At 42.0% G+C, this 24,753-nt stretch overlaps 1 pseudogene; it reads right to left on the reverse strand.

Annotated features, from left to right (window-relative positions):
• LOC114564962 (contactin-associated protein-like 4) overlaps window positions 1-24,753 on the reverse strand; it is a 177,860-nt pseudogene that overhangs the window by 117,694 nt on the left and 35,413 nt on the right.

Genomic DNA, 24,753 nt, shown 5'->3' on the forward strand with positions numbered 1-24,753 from the left:
TTTTACCTTCACAGGTGTGCCTTGTCAGGGTTAATTAGTGGAATTATTTCCCTTATTAATAAAAAAGCAAAGGGTGGCTACTTTGAAGAATCTAAAATATAAGACATGTTTTCAGTTATTTCACACTTTTTTTGTTAAGTATATAATTCCATATGTGTTCATTCATAGTTTTAATGCCTTTAGTGAGAATCTACAATGTAAATAGTCATGAAAATAAAAAGGAAGCGCATTGAATGAGAAGGTGTGTCCAAACTTTTGGCCTGTACTGTAGTTCTGAAGCAATTGTTTGATATAGCAAGACAAGACAAAGGTTTTGACAGTGTAGCTTAAGTTTGGTGATTTGTGTTTAAGGTTTTGAAAAAGCGAGAGAAACATTCAAAAGTGTTTTAGCAATTCAGAAATACAGTAACGACCAGGCTCGACAGATGTCTTTTGAGGCATATCAACTAAAAGAAGCTCGTAACACTTTTACCTATCTTGACATTTCAACCAGCAAATACAGAGATTTATTCAAGCATAACTTTAAACTAGCCCTGGGAAGGGCCAAACAGGACATTATCCGTTGGTCAGCGCTGCCTATATCGCTTGCTGGCAAGGTCTTATTCTTGTTTCATACAATACCGGTTTTTATCCCAAAGTCTTTTTTTCAGAGAGCTAGATAAATCTATATCTACCTTTTATCTGGAATAAGACCATCCCACGAATAAGGAGGGCACATCTTGAGAAACAGAAAGAGGCGGGAGGCTTAGCGCTGCCGAATGTTTTACAATATTACTGAGCAGATAATATTTATAAACTGATATACTGGGTCTCTGCGTCTTACAAGGGGGGTGGACCTGTATGGGTTGAAATGGAACAACATTCCACTCACTTCCTACCTTCTTTAGTATGTGCGCCATTGCCACTCAGTAAGCAGCGCCTCACAAATAATCCTGGTCCCAATTCAGGACCCACTTCAAACAAAGACAGGGTATGCCCTCTCTCCCAATCTCAGCCAACGCACTCTTTCCACCCTCACTCATGGATACAGCATTTAAGTTATGGTTCAGGAATGGTCTGAAACGGGTGAAGGATGGTGTGTTCATGTCGTTCGAGCGGCTGGTAACTGGGTATAATATCCCCAGTTCGGAAACATTTCCCTTCCTTTCCGTTACTCTTGCCAAATGACTGGATAGATGAGTGGTTGTAGGGGGATCTAAATCAAAGAGGAGGAGTGAGCAGATTATATGAGGATATCCAGATGATCGCCTTGCCGTCACTTAGTCATATTAGGGATGGATGCAATTAAGAGAATACATTCAACTTCAATTTGTATCAGACAGGGTTTGCTTCAGTTTAAGGTGCTCCACAGGCTTCATCTATCTAGGAGTAGGCTTGCCAGGATATATCCAGATGTCGATCCAACTTGCTCCCGATGCTGCCAGGCTCCGGCTACCCTCTATCATATGTTCTGGGCTTGCCCAAAGTTGATACAATTTTGGTCTTTAATTTTTGACACTTTTTCTTGCATCTGTGACAGAGAGATAAGCCCTGCTCCTGAAATTGCAATATTTGGTGTGACCCCTGCTGGGATGGCGATATCTGGGGCACAATCAGACGCTATTTAGTTTTCATCTCTATTGGCCAGACGTCTTATTTTGTGTAATTGGAAGTCAGATATGCCTCCCACACACAGGCGCTGGGTTGAGGGTGTAATGGCACACTTGAAACTTGAGAAGTTGAAACACACGATCAGGGGTTCAACCCAGAGATTTTATAAGGTCTGGCAGCCATTTCTGGATTATTTAAATTTACAATTTCCTGCTGGAAACACTGGGAGATAATTGATTCACAGGCTCTGTAACATGACCCTTTTTTTTTTTTTTCTTAAAGTACGTTTGTTTTTGTGTTATTACAGTTTTTCACGATCGCTATGACAATTTTTTCAATACTTTTAACAACTTTCCTAAACTCTTAACGCACCAACACACCTACAACACACAATTGGCAAAACAGTTAATTTCATGCTCAAAATCACACATTGTAAATTAAACTCCAACACTGATTTTCAAAATACAATAATTCACTAACACAATACACTGTGTTTGCCAAAACAATGCAATCATGTCTGAAAATCAAATAATTCTGTCACATGTTCTGTTGTCAATCATAGCACAATGTCATACAACACACTAACATCCCATAGAATTACAGCAACTGCATTATTTTAAATGTGTCAGTCAGGTTTGCCCTTATACAACCGACAATAGTGATTGTATTGATCATAGATTGTGTTTTACACTGCAGTTTCTCTTGAAGCCTCTCTACATTTTTGTTTTGTTGGGTTTAGTAAAGTTTTTTTAAAGATTATTTTTGGGGCTTTTCCGCCTTTATTCGACAGGATAGCTAGTTGAGAAAGGGGAGAGAGGGGGAAAACATGCAGGAAATCATCACAAGTCGGATCTGAACCCTGGACCTCTGCGTCAGGGCATAACACTCCAAGTATATGTGCGCCTGCTCTACCCACTGAACCAATCCGGCCACCATTTTGTTTCTTTTGCTGCAGAGATTCAATACAAAAAAAGATTGACCCATCTCAGAGTAGCTTTATAGAATGTACGGTTTATGAAAAAAAGGAGACAGAAACAGAATTGTCCTGGTACTCCTCTTCCTCTCCCTCCTGAAGGCATTTTTCTTATTTTCTGTGTTCATCTAAAGTATATTGTTCAAACAGGTCCTCTTTTACTGTATGTACTATCATGTGATTGAAAGAACCTCAACACCTGAGTGTGTTTCCTAGAAGGGAATCAGCTGTGATTGATCTATTTGCATAACTTCAATCAGCTGTTTCTCAATAAATGCGTGTATAAAATGCAGGTTATATATTTGTGTTTCAATTTACAATTTGAACAGCTGTTCACTTTGACTTTAGCCTATAAGTTAGGTTTAGAACATGATGTTATCTGTTCTGACATACAGTGTGAAAGCATTTGGAAATTTGGCAGTAAAGATCCATTGTTTTGGTTTTGGTGGAGCTTGTGTGAAGCATTTCAAGCATTTCAAATTTGTGTTAACTGTATGCATTTTGTGTAAAAGCAACGAGAAATGTGTTAATTGTATAGCATACACAGGCGGATGTTGTGCTGTGTTAAGAGTTTAGGAAAGTTGTTAAAAGTATTGAAAAAAGTGTCATAGCGATCGTGAAAAACTGTATTGTCATTTTATTATTGTATATGTTGGGGTTGCTGTTTGGGGACTTGTTAATTGTTTTATAAGTGTTTACAATTCAAAACCCAATAACAACATTTGAATAATATTAAAGTGATGGGATAAATGTGTAGAGTTTTGAAAACTGTGTTCAGGCAATAAAAAAACTAACTAGAGTTTGCTCCACATGAAATGCTGGTCCAGTTGTGCCCGCTGTAGATTACATGGATGTTTTAATAACAAGTTTTGGGAGCTTGCAAAAATCCGTTTTCAGAATTTGTGGTGTTTTAACAACGTCATGCTATTACACTTTTCTTCTAACTCACAGTCCCAACAGTCATTATTCACACGGCCACAAGAGCAAGTACACATTTTAAGTGTTAAATGAATAAATGATAAAAAAAGAAAGGATGACAAAAGAAAGGAGGAGATACAGTAAAGAGTATCAAAGGGAAAGGCCAGAGGGACAAAATGAAAGGAAAAGAAAATCACATGGTGAGAGTAAGAGGGAGATAAGCAGCAGAAAATGAGGAGAGGAAATAAAAAGGGAGAGAGGAAATTTGAGAAGAACGGGAAAAAGTTTAAAAAAAGATGATCACTCGTGTCCTCACCCCCAGCCCTCCAGACAGGAGGAAATAAACCAAAAAAGAGGAGAGAGACTATAAAGAAAAGATGGATTGCTATATTTCCAAGCACCCACAGGCTTCTGGAAGAAGACTGTTGCTAAAAAGCACCCACAGGCTTCTGGAAGAAGAAGAAGAAGAAAAAAAAAAAGAGGAACAAGAGAAAGAGGAAAAGAGAAAACAGCATATTTCTCTCCGGGTCTTCAGGCCTCTACGCTGAAAGCAGAAGAAGAGTATAAAATGTGTTGTGGTTGATCAGCTCTGCCTTCAACTTTCTCCTCTGACGGACTCGGTAAGCTCGGCTGACGAATGGACGCTGGGAAACATTTTGAAATGTGACATTCGTGGCATCGTGCTCAGTTTAATGCAGAGCGTCAGATCAAAATGTTTTTATGCTGTGAGAAGTCGTTCTCTGCTCTCCCTCCGAGACGATCCTCGGTGCTCAGATTAGCTGGATTCTCTCCATGTGAGGAAATTGCCTCGGCGCGACTTCTAATCAAAAGCTTCTCTCTGCACCGCTGGAACACGTGGCTTTACGCTGGACAAATGTCCATGTTCACGGTGTGTAATACCCACACGTTGTATAAGGCTCACTGGGAACATTCGGGTGAACTGCCTCTCTGTGCTAGTCTTTGCCAGATCTTCCTCCACAGCGCTGCGGAAGAGGGTCTGGCTAGTCCACACAGCATTCCGGGATGGGAGAAAAACATGCTCTGGTTTATTGGCTTTTCTTATTAAAGGGATACGCCACCGTTTGTTGAAATAGGGCTTATCACGGTCTCCCTCCCTCATGCATTGTTTTAGTCCGGTGCAACACCGGCAGCACCGCCGATAGTTAGCTTAGCGTAGTGAATGGAATCCTATGTTGCCGGTTAGCATGTTAGCCCTATTTCAACAAACGGAGGCTTATTCCTTTAAACCAATCACAATCGTCTTGGGTGGCGCTAAGCTCCGAAAAGGGAGAACGGTGCTTCTGCAAAATAGCCTCAGGAAGGAACTTGTTTTGGTGGAACGTGTACGTTCAAAAGTAGTTTTAGTCGTGTAACAGAAAACTCTGATTGGACAGATAGTCTAGCTAGCTGTCTGGATTTACCCTGCAGAGATCTGAGGAGCAGTTAACCATAGTCCTCACAAATCCACCGGAGGTTAGAACGCCAACACAAAGAAAGAGGAAGGCGACGGATATCTGTCGAATCCGGCGGAATTTCCTGCGGCACCGGAACTATCCCAGAAATGAAACGTCGTCGATATAGACTACTCTGTGCTCACAGGATTCTTCACTGGGTTTGCTTTCTACACAAATAGAACTACATAGTATTCCTGTGTCTGCATACTGAGCCACGTAGCATCACCACAGCAGGACAAATACAATATACAAATACAAGTCCAACGGGATGGGAGAACGCTGAAGAAGAGTGCTGTGTACCAGGAGGTGGGAGGTGATGCCTCTCAGTGATTCCTTCATGAATCAGCTTTACACAGAACAGCTGAGCGTTTTCACTTTCACCGCTATGTTGGGCCGTGTTTCTGCCACGTTGATACACGTGATCAGTGGTGGGAAAAGTTCTAAAATGCCCTGCTAATGCAGAAACACCATTGCTAAAGATTATACTCAGGTAAAAGTAAAGGCGTTGGCGGTACACGGGATAACAACACATTCTCACTCCCAGAGCGTCAAAAAGCGACGCTTGGTGAGGTGCCTTTGGCGTTTGATATACATGCGCTTGGTTGGGACACTTTTTGACGATCTGGGTCGGGACGCACTGACTGACTGAAAGAACAGGACAGTTACTGTAGGTTTAGGAAAAGATGGTGGGTGGGGTTATAAAATGTACGTTTCAGTGACATACGGGACAAGGACCCCGGTCCTCTCTTCGCTCTTAATACTTAGTCATCTACAGCGCTGCGGTGCTGCTGCTCTGCTGCTGCTCTGCTGCTGCTCTGCTGCTGCTCTGCCCGGTGCGTTCCATACAGCCGCTAAAGGGTGATTTTTGTGTCGGTATCTGACGCTGAGAGACACTGACCAAGTGAGAACAGGTTGGAGATAAAGGACAGAGCTCTGACTGGATGCTTTTCACTGGGAAAACAGGCAGGTTTATAAATCTCACTGGTTGGATGTGACTTAAATGTCTTCATGTCTCAGCCAGTAAAGTACTCAGAAAGGTTCTCAGTGTCAGGTCAACATGTGAGCAAACTCAAGAGCTTTCCTCCTGTAGAAAGTTTGAATGTGTAGCGCACTGTAAACTGCTTCTGTATGAGAAAAATACATTTAAACTTGATTGTGCAAAGAAAATATTTGTCTACGTAGTCAGACGATTTGTCTATTCACATGCAAATACAAGTTGTAAACCCAAATTAAAGGCTGCTGCAACACTTATAGCGACTAATTTAACTGTATATGAGTTTTGAAATATTCAAGTACATTTGACGTTTCTATAATTTTTCAAAAACATTATGAAAAATTAATTATTCAAAAACTGCGTATGTTTTGCAATGTGTTTGCAAGAAATCCAATCATGCATGGGTTCCCCATCTGATAACAAAGCTTGCATACAGTGTGTGTATGTATGAGTAATATACTTGTCTTATATTTCTTTATAATAGTAATAATAATGTAATAACTATGAGTAGAGTTTCCCATCAAAATTATTGGTGCCACCCAACAGATGGGGAACGATGGTGTGTGTGTCACTTTGTCTCTGATCCCGTTCTTTAACATCTTTCAAACATTTGTGCCGTCAGTAGCAACGATGGATGAAATCAACATGTTTACCCCGCAAAAAAGTCAGAGAGAGAGAAAGAAAGAGAGAGAGAGAGAGAGAGAGAAGTGACACCAAGTACCAGACAAAAATAAATAAATGAAACAAAATTGTGCCACTTGACTGCGCCTGTGTTCGTGATCCGCAGCTGAAGTGATTTGTCAACGGGTCTGCCGAGTCAGCGGAGCTTTCACCTCGGTTCATGCATTATAAATGAAGAGATAAACTGATGATGACTCGTTTATCTGCAGGGTAGACGGAGCCACGTAGCGCTGCTTGACACTCCATCACTTCATGTGAATCACACAAAACAAAAAACCATGATGTTTATTGATCCCTGAGAGGAAATAGAGTCTATTCAAGACCAAAAGAACTGAAGCGTAGCCACGAAAATAAAGGGATGGACAGAACACGCATGTGGTCGCTGTCGGGCAAAAACCTCGTGTCCAAAACTGTTGCTTTTCAGGAAATGAAGAAAAGAAAATTTAAATTTGAAAAATTTGAACTTTGAAAACATTTCATTGAGCTATTTACATTTTTCAAAGTCAGACAAAATTGTCTCGTCACTGTTAAAAATATATGTGAAACCCACAGACAGATGTAAAAGGTGACCAGTGGCGTTTCATGATTTATAAAAAAAACAATTGAAATGACTAAATGTGGAGGGTGATGGCCAAGGCCACACCACACAGGTTAAAAAAACCCATTCTGTTAAAGCTACAGTTGGTAACCTTCATAAAAAATTACTTTTTGTCATATTTGCTCAAACTGTTACTAAATCCTGAGAGTATGAGACAGATAATCTGTGAAAAAAAGTCACGGTCGTCTGCCTCCTCCTGGTGGTGCTCCTAATGGCAGGAAAACGACCAATCAGAGCCGAGGAGCTCTAGCCGTTTTCAGCAGCCTTCAGGCTGAACAGGAAGTTACAGAAACACTCACATCCTGTTAGGTTCGATTCCGATTTAATAACATGTTGCATGTGGTCCATCTCCCTGTTGTGCCACCTCCTCGTCTGTCCAGACAAAATTGTCAGCTTTTGTGGTTCGTTTCACCTTGTTTTGGTTTCACGCTACAAGGAGAAGTAGAAGGAAGGTTCTACGCAGGCGCGCGGACTTGGTGGTGTTGTGTGGCAGTGCTTCACACTACCACCTAGCTGTCTGGTGTGCATACTACATTGAATTTCACACACTTTTGCGTTTTCTCTTCAGGTCGTTTCCGTCTAATCCTTAGTCTCACTGACTTCTAAAAATCACCATCAGCCAGACAACATGTGTTCTGTACACAATAAGCCTTTAAATCAGACAAACAGCAATTAGAATCCCTCCAGTTCAAAAACAATGACAAGTTTATATAAAACGTCATCATGTAGAGTCAATTCTGAACCAATCCGCTGCGAGACAGGCGTTTCCCATCATGCCCTTGGCCCGCCTGGGCTTGCAGTCAGTGGAGATCAACCGCAGCGCCTGGCTCTCAAACCTGCGGCCGCCTCGATCTCGTGAGATTATCGTTGCCCACGTGTGCGTGACGCCAGAGCAAGTCGGGATCAAGTTGGACACAAATCTAAGCGGCATGCCTTGGGCGGTGATCGCCAGTGATCGATTCTGCGCAGACCTGGCTCATCTCCAACAAGCCTAATGTTATATCCCATGGCCTGCCAATTGGGCCGTACCATCTGCTACCATGTCGGAGGGGGGATTTAGGTTAAGTTTGGTTATCTTTGCATTATTTGTAGTAATGTCCATCTTGGTTACCCCCTTGTTGTGTAATTATGTTTGGAAAAGCCAGTTTGGATGTCCCCTTTTGTTTCAATCACTTCAGTTTGTTGGTACTATTTTTGAGTAAAGTTATATTTTGTTGACCTCTGTTATAGGCCTAGATATTATGTTCTTGGTTCATATTGTTTTCATTGTTTGGGTGAATGAAAAACCCTCTTTTCAACAAAAACTCCTGTTCTCCTCATTGCCTCACTGCTTTGTCCCTTACATGGAGATCCAAGGTTTCTGCCCGACAGCGACGATATGCAGTGTGGTGCAGCTCTGATGGAAGTGTTTCCTGCAGTATGGACTCACCCCTATGCTGTCCTCCCGTCTGTGCTGCTTCCAGTTGTGTCCCGTGTCGCTGAACATCAGCAGGTACGACGACAGCCAATCAGAGCTGCCGTAGCGGCCCTGCGTAGCGACAGCGGTGATGGTGGTCCGCTGGCCCAGGTCCACCTCCAGCCACTGGTACCTGTCTGAGGTGTGAGGAGACCAGCCTCCAGCGCCTGCAGGGCCAGAGGGAGGGAAAGCAGCATACATTAATCATTTATTAGATTTCCACCTGGGAGCAGATGGAATAGGCTTTTGGTAGATGCTGAGAAAATGAATTGCATTGCTTGACCTTTCATTCTGAACTGGAATCCCACTTTTTTTGTTATGAAAGCCGAATGAAAAATATGTTGATTGAACCAAAGCAAAAACCTTCAAATCTATTTTGAAGCTATAATGGGATATAAATCATACTTTTGGAACTTTCCTGATGAATTTAAATCACTCGTATTTGCTCTGTGACCCACAGTGGCATCAGGAATGTGTTTTTTAAATTTTTAATATCTATCTGAGAAACGTGCATAATGTCTATTCATTTGTGAAATGAAAACATGCAGTACAATCAGCATTTTGTAAAACAATCTGCGCCCACATATCTGTAAAAAATAAATAAAATATGAACACAAAAGTGGTCTCACAATGTTATGAAATCATTTTAAACATTGCTTCTTCTGTAGCGTGTGCCTTAAACCATACTTCAACTTTCCAATAAATTCAACTGAAATAGTTTTCCAATATTCTGACATACAATGACTGCATGTTTCCAAACTATAATGCTTTTAGACCATTTTATTAAAGTCCAGCATAATCACAGCCAATGAAGATATTGTATGCTGTAAATATATCGACGGGTGACAAATAAAGGGAAAAACCTGAATAAATAAATGGATTGACAACATAGCACATGCATACAGGGAACTAAACGAGTTGATGAGTATGAAAATAACGTGAATCAAATGCTTCAGCCTTCACAGACACCTGATCTCAACCCAACTGAACACCTCTGGGACCCTCTGAGGCGACATGTTACACCGTGCTCCCGTCCCATGAGGGAATATCTTTTGGAAAACTCAGGTTTATCATTTCCCATGAACAGAAATGTGGTGCCAAGCATTGATTTGTTTTACAGTAGCCTTGTTTTACAGCGTGTACTCTCCCACATATTAAATCTCATCAATGAAGGAGTCTGTGTTGTAACATATTGATTGGTTGTGCCTTGGGTCATCAGGTGGAGATGTCGTTCTACAGAAAATAAAAAAGCGATCGATTAGAGTTGAATTATTGAAGCAATGTGTACTATTTCAGTATCCTTTCTGACGCAAAACAGCATCAACAAGGGACTTTGATGCAATATGCAATAATGTGTGTGTGTGTGCGTGCGTGCGTACGTGTGTGTGTGTGTCAGGCCAAAACTTAGTAACAAAGTATTTTCCTATGCACATACACACACGCGCACATATCCCAACAACAGAAAGGATGAGAGACACTTATACATTCCTTTATTCATGCTGCTAACTTGCGCTAAAGACAGAAAAACTGTTCTTCAGCCGGGACTCCGAGCTTCCTGTAATGATAGCTGTCAATCTAGGTAAACTAATGAGCTCCATGTGGGTAAGGGTTAGGTAAGGAGGGCCAGTGCCTCCTCGGGTTTCCACCCCAAAATGTCAAAAGACCCTTTGCGAGCAGAGTTGACCTGCGAGAGCGTGCAAAGCAGACACTCGGGGCGCGTGGTGGCTGCTCTGTGCTCTGTGCTGCTTAGTTTTATACGCACGGGTGCCATTTTTCCCCCTCTCCCTACGTGTTGTTTCCTGCTCCCAGCTGCCTGTACAACTCACAATTGTTGCATTGGTGTGCAAAGAGTAATGTTTTATACATGACATAATCCTGACACCATACACATGCACTGGCAGCCAGACCGTCTATCAAAACAAAGAAGAGAGATGCTCATACTGCATACAACACACACAGAGGGAGTGTAACTTCATCCTCTGCTCCGGACGCCATACTCCCACATATATCTTTACATGGCACATGTTCTTTTGTTGAGTCCAGTCCCTTTAAGAGAGACAATGCAGTTCTCTTCTCTTCCAACCCTATCTCCACAATCTATATTTGTAGCCAAATCCTCAACAACATAAAGTCTATTTTACACACCATGTCTTCCAGATGGTCACTTTGGGACAGATTTCAGATTAGGGGATTATGTCACATTAAATTCCCCCTGTGATTTGGCTAAGAGACAAGTCAGACTACAAGTTGGCTTTACAGGTGCAGTGAATGTCTTTTTTAATTTGTGCAGGGGGTGCCAGTAGAATGTCAACAACCGTGCAGTCTGAATCACAGACAACGTGATAAATGCAGCAGCTGATGTTTTCCATGACACACTGCATACTACATGTGGATAAAACCACAAATTGTCATGCCCCGTGCTAATTTTCCATATTGCGCCATGTTTGTTGGATTGGGGCTTTATCAAGCTGCTGACATGCAGAATATAAGGAATAATTAAGATTTGAAAGTTGATTAAGTCTACCCCCTCTTCCTGCGAGCTGCGCAGCCTTTCTCTGCTTTGTTTCTACAGTAGTGCAGCCTCTTTCTTTCAGTCCACAATGACGGGCCGGGTAGACCTTATAGTTTTTCATATAGTTATATTACAGCATATATTCTCACCCTGAGTGTCATGTAAGCTCAAAAGGGCAACAGTTGCAACTCTGACAGCTTTTGTTGAGAGTCAGAAATGTGTGGTGGCAGGCAGAGGAGAAAAGCTCAGCTGTGAAAAAGAATCGGTGTCGGTCTGGCGGCTGTTGGAGCCTGATCTTTAAAGCGCTAAATGGCAAAGCTAATGAGCACTTGACTAACAGAAGTTTCCAGTGACAGGAGAACAGAAAAGAGCAGACACTCTGACCTTTACTCACGCAGATTATAGTCAGAGGGAAACAGCTCAGACACAGAGAGGCGTTACAAAGATTTACTGTGTCCACCCTGTTCGTATAAGTCAAACTATTGTAATTGAGGTGAACTGATGGTCTGAACGCTTTCTGTCATGGCTGTCACTTTAAATCAAAGAGATCGCCACGGTTTCTCTCTCCCAGTGTCTGTCGAGACACGATCCAACCAAGCATTGAGAGAAGTAAAGAATAATGGAGGTCAGGAGTGTGACATCAGTGCTCGGATGGCCAGACAGAGGATCAGGGAATAGTGACGAAAAGCTACCTTTTCACATTCCACTACACGACTTTAGCCTAGGGGTTGCTGGCCTTCTCTGGAACAGGGTTAGCCCAGAGTTTGTGAGGTAATCCCCTGAAAAACTACTAAGCCTGGGAAAACTGGGCAAATGGAATACACGTTGCTGCTTGCTGTTAACAGAGACGTCAGATAGGTCAGAGCGCGGTTAGAAAAGCGCGTAGAAATACGGGCTGATATACTGTGTTATTATGAAGGAATTTTCTGTAATGATTTGTCACAGGTTTTTTTCCCTATTTAGATTTTTTGTATTAACAGAAATTAGAGGTACAGAGGACATACTGTAAATTTGTAGAGAAGGCAGGAATGCTGTTTTTTGTCGTATATGACAAGCTCGGGCTGAGAGGGTTCAAACAGGTATATTATTCTAAAATAAAAATTCTAATTCTATCTTACTGTTACTGTTCTATCTATAAATAGTCTAAACTTAAGCTAAAACTAAAGACATTTCAAACACTGTTGATAAATCAAAAGTATACCATTAGAAGCTAAAGATCCAATAACCGACACTGAAATGAAATGGATTTTAAACAAACAAAAACACAACAGTATGGTGTGTCATCTCTTCACTTCACAAGCATCCCTCAGATACGGCACATTAAGCTGTAACAGCCATGACAGCGACGATACCACAGAAAGAATGATGAGACTACGTCTACACTAAAGCCATTAGATCTTAAAGGTTCTATACACCCACGCAGATGTTTGAAAATGCTGTGGCTGCTTAGACGTCAGTTGCAGATCTGCAATCGGGCCTTAAAAGTTTGGACCGACAAGGCCCGAGCCAGACAAGTACATTTTGATTGACAGCTTGTTAAAAGCCTGAACCTCGTTTACAGCCCAACATTATTCAAATGCACGCACACACACAGCTCTTTTGCCTTTTGTCAAGAATGAGTCATTTATACATTTTTTTACCTCATTTATTCATGACTAATGTCGGCTATAGACCACTTGGAAGTTGGAACAAAGTCCAAGTCCTCCAGAGGCTAATCAAAACGCATCACCTGACCGCAACCCGGAGCGCAACCCGGAGCGCAAGCCAGAGCCCGGCCCGAAACTGTGTGAAATGGTAGGAACGAAGACCGAAACCGTTGGGTCCCGTTGGGTCCCGTCGGGTCCCGTCGGGTCCCGTCGGGTCCCTGCCGGGTCCCGTCAGTAAATATATGGCAGACATTTTGACGAGTAAAAGCAGAAAAAGCACAGGTCTAAATAATAACACATCACCGAATTCTATGTACTAATAAGAACACGACACCGAAATGCCTGTTCATTTCCATCCATTCTGGAGAGCATGTTTGCAGAGCTTCATATCGGAGTGTGAAAAATGAGGATTAGTGAGGATGGAGGGACAAAACACAGAGGAAAATATGTTTTCGGAATTAGCTGGCTGAGTGTGAGTGTCGTCTTTTTCTCAGATTAATTATGAAATAAGTAGCCAAGTACAGCACGCCCCTGACAGCCTGGCTGGGCCTGGCTGCTTCTGGCTACCTGGAGCAGATGGATGGATGAAATGGTAACACACGACTGTTTCATCATTAAGAATGTACTAGTCTCGGATTGCCAGCCCTATCTCCACAGCGCTGTGGAGTAAAATCTGGCTCCCCCACACATACATTCTGGGATAGGACAAAACAAAACGCTCTGGGTTGTTTGCATTTCTTTAAACCAATCACAATCGTCTTGGGCAACGCTAAGCTCCGGATGCAGCAATGGTGACTCTGCTAAATAGTCTCAGGAAGGAACTTGTTTTGGTGGAAGATTTGCACCTCGTAAAAGAAAACCGCCACATCCAAAATGAAATTAAGGTCATTGTTGACACAGTGCAGTAACGTGAGATATTTAAATTAGCTTTATACATGGTTAAAGGTCCCATGGCATGAAAATGTCACTTTATGAAGTTTTTTAACATTGATATGAGTTCCCCCTGCCTGCTTATGGTCCCCCAGTGGCTAGAAATGGAGATAGGTGTAAACCGAGCCCTGGGTATCCTGCTCTGCCTTTGAGAAAATGAAAGCTCAGATGGGCCAATCAGGAATCTTCTCCTTATGAGGTCATAAGGAGCAAGGTTACCTCCCCTTTCACTGATTTGCCCGCCCAGAGAATTTGGCCTACCCATGAGAGAGAGACATCATGGGTTTCAAACGAGCAAAGTGGCAATTGGTCAAGGCCACACCTCCACCTTCCACCTTGCCCCCCCCCCTTTTTTCCTCCTCAATAGCTAAAGACACAGAAATGGCACATCCTAAGGAAAGATCATTGTGGGACTGGCTCTAGTGGCTGTAATTCTGCACCAAGGCTGAATTTCGGGAAAGAGACTTCAGATACAGTATTAGGGGACCACTAAGGTCTATATAAAAGAGACTTCAGATACAGTATTAGGGGACCACTAAGGTCTATATAAAAGAGACTTCAGATACAGTATTAGGGGACCACTAAGGTCTATATAAAAGAGATCTCAGATACAGTATTAGGGGACCACTAAGGTCTATAAAAAAGAGACTTCAGATACAGTATTAGGGGACCACTAAGGTCTATATAAAAGAGACTTCAGATACAGTATTAGGGGACCACTAAGGTCTATATAAAAGAGACTTCAGATACAGTATTAGGGGACCACTAAGGTCTATATAAAAGAGACTTCAGATACAGTATTAGGGGACCACTAAGGTCTATATAAAAGAGACTTCAGATACAGTATTAGGGGACCACTAAGGTCTATATAAAAGAGAATTCAGATACAGTATTAGGGGACCACTAAGGTCTATATAAAAGAGACTTCAACTACAGTATTAGGGGACCACTAAGGCCTATATAAAAGAGACTTCAGATACAGTATTAGGGAACCACTAAGGTCTATATAAAAGAGACTTCAGATACAGTATTAGGGGACCACTAAAGCCTATATAAAAGAGACTTTAGATACAGTATTAGGGGACCACTAAGGTCTATATAAAAGAGACTTCAGATACAGTATTAGGGGACCATTAAGGTCTATATAAAAGAGACTTCAGATACAGTATTAGGGGACCACTAAGGCCTATATAAAAGAGACTTCAGATACAGTATTAGGGGACCACTAAGGTCTATTTAAAAGAGACTTCAGATACAGTATTAGGGGACCACTAAGGTCTATATAAAAGCATCCAAAGAGCACCATGTCATGGGACCTTTAAACCTCATTACCTCTTAGCAGTGTATCTCCATGTGTACTTTGTCCACAACAATCCCACCAATCAGTCCCAAAACGTCCCAGTTAGAGAGGAAATGCAATAAACATATTTGTAAATCTTTACAATCATTCCCCCGAAAGAACCAAGCAGGCCTGCCTTGTTGCACCATCCAAATCTTGACATTTTCAGTGTGTAGCTTGCTAGCTCGAAGGTTGTTTTTTCGTGAAGAGAACGGAGTTTGAGAACGATAACACAGAGTGGAAGGTGAGGGACATCTGGTGCGATGTCAGGCAATTATCCTGGAAATGTACTTGCATTGATCCGGACTAAGGATGTACTGATATTCCATCAGACAGCTACAGAGAGACAGACAGGGTTAGAGAGAGGGAGAGACAGTGAGGCTGAAAGGAAATGAAGAGGCAGACAGACAGACAGACAGACAGTTTAAAGGAATGCAAAGGCAGTTGGAAAGACATGTAACAGACAGGCTAATATAAGTGCCCGGTCCAGAATAAGCGCTGGTCATTTGCATGAGAATACAAAGTCTGGAGGGTAATTTCAGCAGCCTGATAACATGTCAGTCTGACAGAGAGTCCAACAGGAAGTTAATGGGCTCAATGCAGCACTGACAGCAGCAGCAGGCTGGGAAACACTGCAGCTTCTCTGCCGCTGAAGCAGGAGAGATGTACAATTTTTTAATTGCCATACTGCAAAAGGGCACAAGAAAGTCAGAATATTTTATTTTAGCTAGACTAAACCTTAGTTTTTTCTTATCTAAGATCCTTAATGCACAATTTGCATTACAAATTATTAAACACGTTTCAAGGTAACTGTTCTTGATATGTCTTAGATATTTAATATATTCATCAGCTAGAACTGACACAAAACAAAAGTCCGAAAAGTGGATTCCATGATTGTCACAGAAACCTGCATGTGGCAATGCTCATTTCAAAAAGTCCACAGAAGTTGAGGGGAGCTGCAGAGTCAGGTGATAATTGTCATGGTGAAACTGTTCCCAAGGTCCAGAACGGCCTTTCAATCTCAACTTTTAAGCCAACATGGAAAAGAAGTCTTTATCTACAAATCTGTGACAACTTGATACATCTGCTGATAAGGACGGTGTGATGGAATCGCAAGCTCAAGAATATCTAAAAATAATTTGCAAAACGAGACAGTTGTCAAGCAGTGAGGATGGTTTTGTGGTAGTCTGACTACATCACTAGGACAGCACTAGTCCCAACAACAACTAATGAATGAATGACATTAGCAACAAGCTATCGTTTAGGTGCCGAAAGCACAATCACAACAGTCTAATCTTTTGTACGTCCTTTGTTTTGCGATCATTCCATTCCCGATTCCAAGCTGTTCTGCAATCACCTGCCACAATTCTTTACTTTGTTTGTCGTTTGTGGCGCGTTCTGCTGGGAGCGTAAAGTCATATTTAGCCTATTCTTATTCTTTAATTCTTACTGAACAAACTGATTAAGAAGGCTGGCTCCGGTATTGGCTGCAAACAGGAGACATTTGAAGCTATGGTAGAGAGGAGGTCACTGAACAAACTGTTATCTATCATGGATGAGCTTTTTCTGCTGTAGCACTAGGGTTGGGTATCGTTTTTTTTTTCGATTCCGGTACTAAATCGATACTTTTAAAACGGTGCCGGTGCCTGAACCGCTACTTTTCAATAAAGTAAAAAAAAAAATAAGAAGAAAAAAAATAAGGGTAGTAAACAACACTCAGTGACTTGTTTATTGCTAAGGCCATGGTCAAAATTAAAGATTTAATAATAATGTAATAACTATAACAATAACTTATTTCACCAGTAAATTCCTGTTGAACCCCAGATGGGAAACGGGTATTTTACAATTACTGTGAATGCACCACGAGGCTACCTGTTTTAAGTGAATCTGTGTTGTTTAATTCCGACAATGGCAGCTGCAAGTGAACACACCGTCTGTGTTGTTTAATTCCGACAACGGCAGCTGCGAGTGAACGCACCGTCTGTGTTGTTTAATTCCGACAACGGCAGCTGCAAGTGAACGCACCGTCTGTGTAGTTTAATACCGACAACGGAAGCTGCGAGTGAACGCACCGTCTGTGTTGTTTAATTCCGACCATATAAACATACTGTATATCTATGAATTGCGACAACGGCAGCTGCTGCGCTGCAGAGCAGACTGTTACATCCCGCTGTAGAAGTCCTCCACAGTGAAATACAGTCACACTTTACACTGTTTAACGTTAGCTGTCAGCATTTTAACCGTGATTAATCCAGCTGCTAGCTAAAGGTAGGCTAACGTTACATGCTGTCAGGTGTAGTGTAAAGTCAGGCACCGAAATGAGGCACCGAAACTTTCGTTCTTATTCGGTCTCGTTACTACCGTTTACGTCCGCACCGGTTCCCTATTGGCACCGAGTTTCGGTACCCAACCCTATGTAGCACTGACATTTCCCAATTTGGGATCAATAAAGTCTATCTAATCTAATCTAATCTTAAAGGTACACGCCGACTTACTGGGACTTTGTCTTATTCACCGTATCCCCCAGAGTTAGATAAGTCCATACATACCCTTCTCATCTCCGTGTGTGTTGTAACTCTGTCTGACGCAACCACCGCTAGCCTAGCTTAGCACAAATCCTGGAGGTAACCGGCTCCATCTAGCCTACTGCTCCCAATAAGTGACAAAATAACACCAACATCTTCCTATTTATATGTTGTGATTTGTATGGTCACATCATGTACAAATAACAAGGTCACATGAGACACAGCCATCTTCTAACCGTATACAAACTGGGAACTATATTCTCAGAAGGCAAAGCACTGCTACTTGGGTGAAGTGATTTGCTCGCCGCACCTGAGAAGCACCTTGGTGAGGAGCAGAGAGCAACAACAGTGCTTTTCAGATGTTGAGCTATTCACTCCGCCCAAGTAGCAGTGCTTCACCTTCTGAGAATATAGTTCACAGTATGTATATTTATCATATATTGGGAGCAGTAGGCTAGATGGAACCGGTTACCTCCAGGATCTGTGCTAAGCTAGGTTAGCGGTAGGGGCGTCAGACAAAGTTACGACACGCACGGAGATGAGAAGGGTATCTATGGACTTATCTAACTCTGGGGGATACGCTGAATAAGGTAAAGTCCCAATAAGTCGGCGTTTTCCTTTAAACATGCAACAATTTCGGACAAAATGTACTGACTTGGTGTGCAAAGGTCTTTACTGCGATGGAGTTTACAGTGGAACTTTTCAGAAACCACGGACGACAATTAAATATGGAAGTCAATGCTACTAGTTGGCCGTTGTTAAACAGTCAGTCCCAATTCACAGGTTCCAATTAAAGTTTAAGTCCATCTTCAATGATTGATTCCTGTAGGATAATAATTTTCAAGTCTGTTACAGCATAATTGCAGTGGCGTCACTGATAACTTTTTTAGTGCAATGCAAACGGAAATGTGACGGCAGACAGAGTGAAACTAATGACTACACAGAACACAGACTGTACAGAAGAGGGACAGGGACAATTCAGATTAAGGAAGAGAGGAGGTGGAGAAAAGGAATAGGAAAGACAGAGAGGGATGAGGAATGGAAAGTGAATTGAAAAAAAGAAGAGGGTGGAAAGCAAGAGAGAAATAAAAAAGATAAAAAGGGAGAAAGGGAAATCTCTCTTTCATCCTTAAGGTCCCTGGTGAAAGGCCATTCATCTCCAATCAATAGACTATCAGGGCTTTTTATCCACTTGTGGTGTCAGACTCTGAGCCAGCAGGCCTCACTGTGATCAGCTACATCAGGTCACTGTCTGAAACACAATGCCAGGTGCTCTGGTCTCACTGCAGAGGGAAACTGCTGCTGGCTTTTATAAAGTGACTGTTTAAAAATAGGTTACATGAAGTTATTGTTTCCCTTTAGCAGAGTTTCAATGATAAAACAAGGTGTTACCATCACTTTAAAGTCAGTCAGACAAGGAAAATAAAATGTTCTGCTCTCCTCATGGCCATGGACAACAATGACTGGACTGGATTTGTAGAAACATGCCTGGTCCCCAGAGGATGAATTGTAATAACCATAGAAATAGAATGGATAGAAAGGCCATTTCCATTTCAATCAACAATGCTGAATGGTCAGAGCGGCAGCCATTTTTATCGTATAAGATGACTTCCGGAGAGTTGCGGAGGTGATGACGTTTTGCAGTTACGGTCAAACGAGCAGTGGAGTAGTAAGGTTAAGAGGCCAGCCGCTAAATGAACTTAATGTTTCAGCCAAAGCGCATTGCTATTGCCAGATGAGCGTATTGTCACCATGACAACTAACAACAAACGCCATTTTGTTGTGTACCAATCAAATGACCGCGGCAAACAGTCCTATGTTCTTTCTATCCATTTTATGTCTATGCTAATAACTTGTTCCACTGACTTTTCATCTAGCCTCATCATCAGTTCAAAATGTGTCCACTTTAGTTTAAGATCAAATACCTGTAAAACTAATTACATTATCATCAGCCTCAGCTGTGCTTTGTGTTTAATGCATGATGACCAATCTAAAAATTACACCTGCTAAATCAGCTTTTAGCATTGTCATTCAGAGCACGTTAGCATGCAGACGTTAGCATTTAGCTCAAAGCTCTGCAGTGTGGTCGCAGACTCCTGTTAGAAAAACTGTACCATGGAAGAACACAGATGGTCCAACTTTCTCAAAATCCCTCCACACGGCTAACGTTCTGTTTGGAAGCCAATTCATTAGATTTACATAACATTCAAGTCGGCTACACATGAAGTGCAATGAAGTGTGGGTGGTGAAATGTGCTGTGATATACAAAGGTGCATCCATATCTGAAAGAACAAGAGATTCACCTAAACATTACCTGGATAATTCTGAATGTGTGCAGTGTTATAGATTCCAGCTGCAAGGATGACTGTCTGATTAAATCCGTTGTAAAGATGCTGTGTAGGGGATATTCCAAGACTCTGATAATCTCTGTACACTTAGTGGGTAAATGAATTGAAAGCAAAGCTGCTCCTCAGAGAACAACTGGAGGAGGCATAGCGTTAGCAGCAGCAGCAGGAGATGGAAATGAGACGGAGACGTCCATTGATTTCCTCGGCGAGCAGATGGAATCACTTTCTGGGATCTTGCACCGTGAATGTTGCTGACAAACACAGCTTTCCTTATCTACCCGCTACATGCTAGAGCTAGATTAGGAGATGCATGAATGTTACTGTCATTGTTCAGTAGTTTGTTAAGCTAGTTTATCTGCTTTGGAAGCAAAAATCCAGGTGGTGAATCAGTCATACTCAGGGTGCGATTTGTGAAAAAAATAATCCCATAATGAAATAGCACAACGTGGTGTCAACACAGCGCTTTAAAGCAGGAAAGCGGAGTTCACTATGCGACAAAAACGAAATACTTTGACCCAGGAAACGCTCTTCGTTCCTCGGGAGTGTTTTAATCCAGACTAGTTAAGTCGTTTTGGTGCCTAAATTTAAATGTCATCGCCGCATGACGCTCACTTTTTCTGGCTAAACTCCACCACCATGGCCACTGAAAGGCCCGTCATCTGGCGGCGTCTGTAGCTGGCTCACAGTCACCTGTTGGTGGCTAAACAACTGCGGCTGGTAGCCAGCGTCCTGGAGCTCTGTAGCAGCTAAATACAACCAGCAACTGCTGCTATGATTTTATCGTTCTATCGCACTTAACTGTTCATGTTACAGCGCTTTACTTAAAATAGGCTACTTCTATTTTAGGTATACAATTAATATATGGCCTAGGCTATTGGTGATATAGATGACCACTTTGAGGGGGGGATACATTTAGTTCCCACCAGGGATAAAAATAATTAAGCAGAGGCAGGGATATGTAGACCAGAAAGGGGAAAATCCTGCGCATGTGTGTGCATGAGCAGTGATTGACACGCAGTTAGACACCCCCCCGGCCCTGATTGGTGCATCTGAACAGGGAGCGGTGGATTTTTGCAAATCACACTACAGGCTGTAGGTGGAGCCAGAGGAGCTGGATTTTTTTAAAATGACCTGCTTCATGTAGTTTCAGCAAATATGTCTTGTTTTATAAGTCTTACCTACTGCACCTTTAATAAAGGGACCAAGAAATGTCGGCAGCATTTCAGTCGACCGGCTTCAGACCAGTAGGTGTTAGCAAAGGGCAAACGGTGAAAGTTTTTAAAGTCTTTACTACATTAGCTAAAATATCAGTGCAACCTTCACGTCCTCCTACTTGTAATATTTTGGCAGTTCTGGAGGTGAATCAAATCTTCAGTTGCAGTTTGAAGTCAAAGCTAAGCTATTGAATACTGTTAAAGGTGCTACAGATGCGTGCCAGTACCAAAGTGGAGAGCTTTCTCAATCCACCGTTACCAAAAATCTAAGTCAGGTCAGCGAACGAAGAGCAGCGTGGCAGCATTTTGCGACGGAGCCTCGACCATCAAACAAACTGAGGCCTGAGCGGTGTTCTGCAGGCGCCGCTTCCTTTAGTTTCCCAGGTGGTGAAAATCATTCAGATCCAGATTAAACCCATCTCGCCCTCCCAGCTGATTCTGGGCTTTAACGTGAAGCCCATTCCCTGCAGAAAGCTCCATCTTCATTTTATCAAAGCCTCACATCCGCATCCAGCACAGGACTCCCTGCTGAGTTTTATGTTGGGCGAAAAAAAACATTCACATGTATCCTTCTGGCATAAACCTTCAACAAAAACAGCATCTATAGAGAATAAAGATGGGACGAAGCAGCTATTGCTTGTTCTTTTAGTCTTTCAGGCATCATTTTAAACCTCTGTCTCTGTGAATCCAGTGAAAATATTCCTGTTTGTTGGGTTTTGTCTCCTGAGTTTAAACAAAGTCTCTTCTGCACTGAGCACAACTTCCTCTCTATTGCCTCTGTTTGACTCAGGTAAATCTCCCATTTCACTGGAGTAAAGGAGAAGCTCACATCCCCTCTCATAAAAACAACAAAGGCAGTATAAACATTATTCCCTAATACTCTGGCAACAATAACAATATGAATAATAATAATATGACTCCAGCCCAATCAGATATTTGTGTATACTCAGCTGCAGAAACTCTTCCTCACCGTCTCTCCTGTTGAGTTTGGCGAAGCCCGGCGCGTGACTGCTGGACAGCTGGGACGAGCTCCTGAAGGACGATGCCGGCAGGTTGGACACCAGCGCGCTGTCACACACCTCTGTCAACCAATCACAAAGCAGAAAAAAAGCACACTTAGAATTTGATATGCTGTTTAGAAATAAATTCTGGAAGGAGTGAAGAATTTTTGCTGTCTGTCTGTATGTATGCCTATTGTTAGGGTCAGGACAATTTGTTACATTTGTTCTCAATGTGCAGTGACTTTAACCTTTGACCTCTTTGTTACTGGTACCTCCATTGTTGCTGTTAACACAAGCTTTTCTTATATACTTGTTACTCCACACATTTAGCATTGCACATCTATAATATTTTCAGTCTTTTTTTTATTCCACACATTCTTCTTCCTACACTACCCACAATTCAACTTGATATTGGTTCAGAGATTCGGCTGTGTTACGCTAGTAGTGCCACTTCCAGCTGCTGACTTCCAGCTGCTGACTTCAAGCTGAGATCAGGATCGGGCTATAGAGATTTAATAAGCTCACTTCTTTATAGTTTCTTTCTAGTCTAACAGTTTATCAGACTTCAATCAGCTTTTTTTTACATATGCAGTTGTATGTTGTATGCAGTGGCTGTTCTACATTGAATTACACCCTGGCAGAGAGACCCTTCTATATTTTATTATAACATTTGTTGTCATTTGTCGACAACAAATTACATGAAAAGACCAAAGCTGTCTCTTAATACTTTCCAACATTCCTAAGCCCATTTATTTCTACTGAAAACATCAATCTTTAACACCTGGGGGTTAAAGAATTGATTTTAAAATTTTTCAAGTCCGTCTTAAAACAATTTGTAGTAAATGAATGCACCTTGACTTACGTATTTACATGCACTGTAGCTACCTGTAGTGTGTACAGCATGACCTGTGTACTACTAGCTACTCACTTCCTATCAACATGCTGCTCACTGATGTGTTTTTAACAAGATGTTGCTCATTGATGTGTTTTTGGACGAAGAAGATTTCTCAGGCTGCGGTTTGGGTCTTTAATGGGATTTATTGATTAAAAAATATAGACTATCACCAGCCTCAACCTTTTGACTAATCGATTAGTAGTTTTTTAAAGACTACAATATCCCTAAAAGCATGTTTTGGGTGTATTTCAATACGCACGCACGTACGCACGCACACACACGCATCCTGTGCATGCGCCCGCGCACGTCGCTCCTCCTTGTGAATTCTTATGTTGGATTGCTTTCGTGAACTTCTACTATCTAGCCTACTTTTAGTTATCAACACAAAGTCTGTTTCAGCCCCCCCTCCCCTTCTCAAACAGCTTCCGTGCACGGCACCTTCTCAGCAAGGAGGCGCCAATTTGCCAATTCCCCACACAGTGAAATGATAGATAATAGAAAACTGTTTCTCAGCGCAGAGGACTTTTTTGTTTTTAAGTGCTTGTGCCGCCCTGCCTCGTGCATGTGTAAGCGAGCATCCGGAAAGCGTACCTCTTATGGGGAGATTGTAGGCTAACAAGCTATCACCTGCTGTTGGAATCCCATTGACTCCCATTCATTTTGGTGCAATGTGTAAAAGGCTCCATTACCTTGTACCTCACGTTATGGTTCTGTAGCAGAAGTTTTTGTAAAAACGATTGTGTCATAACCATGCAACTTACTGTCGCACAGTAGAGAAATAACCGTATAGTACAGGAGAAGCTTGCAGGCAGTTTGGACTTACATTAGCTGTTTAAGTTTAATTACTAATGTTAAATAGCATGTTAGTGATCAATAATTAGCCTGTGCCCATGTTATCTCCTTACATATACCTACGCTCTCTGTCTCTGTAAGATTGGGAATGACTGAGATTTCTCTTGGCACAGCTACCAGAAGACTTCACACTTTCAGACAGGTTGCTCACGTCACATCTTCAAGCTCAGTTGGAGGCTGTTCAGTAACGCTCAGCCAGCACCAAAAAAGTGACTTCACTGGTCTCTGTCAAAGTATGGCATCGCTGTGTCCATTCTTTTACTGTCCATGCCGATCTGTCATGGATCAAGCTGCACGCTTCACCCGTGCCAAAAACTGCTACTGGTTGTATGTTAACTGTAGATCTTGTGTATTTTTCATGACATAGTTTCATCATCTTACATTGTGTACTGCTAAGTTCTTGATAGAAGCAAACTCGGAATAACAAAATACATGATACTGTGAAAAGGAATATTCAGGTAAAGAGCATCACGTAGAGTGTTTTGGGAAAGCCTTGTACTAAAGCTGTGTTGGAAACCATTCCCTCATTATCTCACTCACTATTCCCTATATAGTGTTTATTAAATAGTGAACAATTTAGGGAATGACCAAACCAGATTTCGGACACTCACTGAGAACATCGTTGCGTCAGTAGATGCTCCAGTATTTGTGTGACGGAGGCGGGCACGCCCACCGTCAAACAAAAATACTTCTAATACGTCCCTGAAACAAACCGAGCACCCAGGAGAATAATAATAGGGTGTATATATGTTGCATATTACATTTCCACTGTTTAGAAACCACTACAAAATGGGGAGCACACTATATAGTGCACTGTTTCCGTGATA

Source organism: Perca flavescens, chromosome 12, assembly GCF_004354835.1.
Source record: "Perca flavescens isolate YP-PL-M2 chromosome 12, PFLA_1.0, whole genome shotgun sequence".
Lineage (NCBI taxonomy): Eukaryota > Metazoa > Chordata > Actinopteri > Perciformes > Percidae > Perca > Perca flavescens.